We start from the raw sequence: 3,574 nt of genomic DNA, 5'->3' as shown, positions 1-3,574 counted from the left end.
TCATCTCTCCCTTCTTCGCAGCCCTGTAGACTCTGAACCAGGTTTCTCTACCCGCTGGCCTCATCCGTACCAACAGGCTCCTGGGAGCACCAAGCATTTCATGGGGTCTCAGGTTCCTTGCTTCAGAATGAAAAACTCAGGGAGTATTTTCCTTTTCCGCTATTTTGAAGGTTGGTCAATTACATTTCAGTAGTGATAGGTTTGTAACTGAGAGTTAAACATTAACAAATGGTTGGGATCACTGAGTGATTGTGTATGAATGGCTTTGTACTTTCCAATGTATTGTGGAATAGCCAAAAGTCAGCATCTGAAATTACAGAAACTTGCTGAACTAGAGCCCAGATTCCTTCATCTTGGATAATGGTGGTAAAATTATGTAATATTTTTCTTGTGACTGTAGAAACTTTGTGACTGGTCCCCATTTTTAACCCCCTTGTCTTGTTTTACAAATTTAAAGTCTTATGATCACTGGGCAGCCTCCTAATGTTTATTAGTGAAGGCATTTGAGCCACCCCAGGAGACTACCCCACCACAATCCCTAAACTCTCATTAGATGGATCTTTATTTTTTTTTAAGATTTAGTTTTTATTTATTTCTCTCCCCTTCCCCCTGCCCCAGTTGTCTATTCTCTGTGTCTATTTGCTGCCTCTTCTTCTTTGTCTGCAGCATGGGAATCTGTTTCTTTTTGTTGCATCATCTTGTTGTGTCAGCTCTCCATGTGGGCAGCACCATTCTTAGGCAGGCTGCACTTTCTTTTGTGCTGGGCAGCTCTCCTTATGGGGCACACTCCTTGCACATGGGGCTCCCCTATGTGGGGGACACCCCTGTGTGGCACAGCACTCCTTGCATGCATCAGCACTGCACATGGGCCAGCTGTGTACAGGTCAAGGAGGCCCAGGGTTTGAACCATGGACCTCCCATGTGGTAGATGGATGCCCTAACCACTGGCCAAGTCCGCTTCCCTAGATGGACTTCTATTGAACCAAATTGGTCCACCTGACATGGCAGTGGTTCCTGTGACTAGACATGTGGTCAATCTGCACAAGCTCAGAAATTAGTCATCTCCAACTTCCTTATTCATTAGCATAAAACTGCCTGCCTTTGGATACTATAAAATTATCATAATTACTGCAGTAAGGAGGGAGAAATTTTAAGCCCCTAGGCCCTCAGATCTCCTTGCTTTGTACTGGGCAATAAACTCTTTCTCTCTTTGAAATCCTGGTGTCTCAGGAATTGGTTATGGGAATATATTGGGCAGAGAATGCCCCACTTTTGCTCCATAACAGTTTCTTCAGAAAATTGGACTATTGAAGAAAGTAGCACTTCCCCTTACCTCCAGCTACTTTCCAGTTGTATAAAATATGAAAAGGTAAATGAATACTGGTTTGTATGGTCTAACTGTAAGTCCTCTCTTTCTAGATTAGAAGATGGAGGGTTCAAGCTTATCTATGGATACTACCTTCATTCTATGCCCTTCCTAATGCAGGTTGCAAAAGGTTTAGGGGCTTCTGGATTTCACTGCCAGCAGCTGAGGATTTGATGTGCTGGTGATTGCTTTTTCTGTGAGAGACTCTCAATGGATAAAAATAACATCCCTAACCAAAGAACCACTCAGCAACCACATGGCTGGCTCTGGTGAGACCAAGAGCAATAGGCAGCCTCTCTTTCTGCCTTTGTAGCTTCTCTCCAACCTGCAATGACAGTCCCTAAATTTACATTTTTTCAATTACAGAGTCTGTTTCCTTAAAAATTCTGCCGCTAAAACAGTAGCAGAGATTGTGCCATCACCAACATCATCATCTTGAGCCTTGACTCATAAACTAAGATGTCAGCAGCTGAGTTGTGACCACCCATATTTTTTATTTCTTTTTTCAGAACAGCTGTACCATCATTGTTTACTGTAGGAGAGGTGGTGTTTCTGCTGCTTCAAAGTATTTTGTCCTTGGTCCCCAGGGGCTCTTTATGAAGTCTCTGATGACAATGACCACCAATAAAATAAGACAGGTGAGCTGTCTCTGCCCTCTTTTTACCAGCTCCTGCCTTGAAGTTGTGAACAGGTGCGAGGAAAAGGTACATGGAAGTTTCAGCAGGCAGGAAAGGGGGACACTTGAAATTCCTTCTCTTGGGCTGAGGCCAGGCCAAGGAGTCTAAGACAAGGTTTCCAGGAGTTCTGCACACCCACCAATTCCACCACTGGTGCCTGAGGACCAAGAGGGTTCCTTGAATTTTTAAAGGCACCTAACGAGGCCTGACAGGGGAGCAGACAGCTAGTGATGGTGTCCAGGTTGGATTTATGAGGAGGAACATGAGGTGTAGGTGGACTATTTGGGCTTGCACATTGACTCCCAGGTTGAGTAATTGGTAGAGACCACATTGTTGAATATCACCAAATCTCCTTATTCATATCTAAATCAAGGCAAAAATTTTGGGTGAAATAGTGATTACTGTAATGATGAAATGAAATCCTGCTGGTGAATGCCCCCTGCAAACTCTGGAGCATAACATTAAAGTTACTTACTTACACACCATACAAAAAGGAGAAAATATGGCCTCATCTCAACTAAAAGCTCTTAGAGAGAAATAGCACTTCTCTGGGCTTTCTAAAAAAACTTCTGACCTGAAAAGACAAGTCTCCAAGTCCTGAGTTGAAGGTTAGTTAGGGGGAAGCTCATTTCTTTCCCCAAATACAAATAATAAGCCCTCATTCTCCCAATCCCAGTGGACCCTTTCCAACCTACTCTCCTCATTCTCCAGGGACATCCTCCTCCTAAACTACTAAACAGTCCATATCTCCTGATCAGACTGCATGATTTCAGATTCTTGTATCATAGTGGTTAGCCAAAATCTACAAGAGGATATCTGTAAGAAAATTTACCATATTGTTTTTTAAAATCTACTTTTATTTTCACCCCAATTCATGAAACCAAATAATGAATCAGCCACGTACCTAAAAATTCAAAAATCAGAGAAGCCAGCCTCTTTCTTCATCTACAGAAGCCCATCCATAATGGATGGCCCATTCTTCTCCTTCCACAAATCTCTATCACTTTCTAGCACTGCTCACAGTTTATCCCTAAAGCCAATTTGGATGCTGTGACCTTACTTGTGAGGGATCCACCTCCCCTGACTGTGCTTTTTCTGGACCAAGGAGCCAGTGTTCTGTGCACCATTGCTGCATGGTGACCATGCTTTCCATGGCCACAGCTCCACTTCAGACTCCTCCAAGTCTACAGGAAGGAAAGCAGAGTGTACAGGAACCCATTGTAAATGTCAGAAAGAGTGTCTTCAGGAGAAATTTGGGTTTCAGCAGACTTCTGAGAGATATAAATATGAGGATCAAACAAGTTGAATTGCCTGGCATTTCAAAACACCTAATAGGACACCCTTTCCCCTGGTGCTCAAGCACAGACCTGCGGAAGGATGCCAGGACTGGGGACCCACTGGAGCCTGCAAACACCTATTTTTTGAAGCATTTTTTATCAAGAAAGGATGCAGGATTTTGTCAAATGATTTCTGCATCAATTGAGATGATATGTTTTTTTTCCCCTTTGATTTGTTAATGTAATTTATTCCA

Source organism: Dasypus novemcinctus, chromosome 22 (genome assembly GCF_030445035.2).
Source record: "Dasypus novemcinctus isolate mDasNov1 chromosome 22, mDasNov1.1.hap2, whole genome shotgun sequence".
Classification (NCBI taxonomy): domain Eukaryota; kingdom Metazoa; phylum Chordata; class Mammalia; order Cingulata; family Dasypodidae; genus Dasypus; species Dasypus novemcinctus.
Note: the sequence above shows the minus strand (reverse complement) of the source record.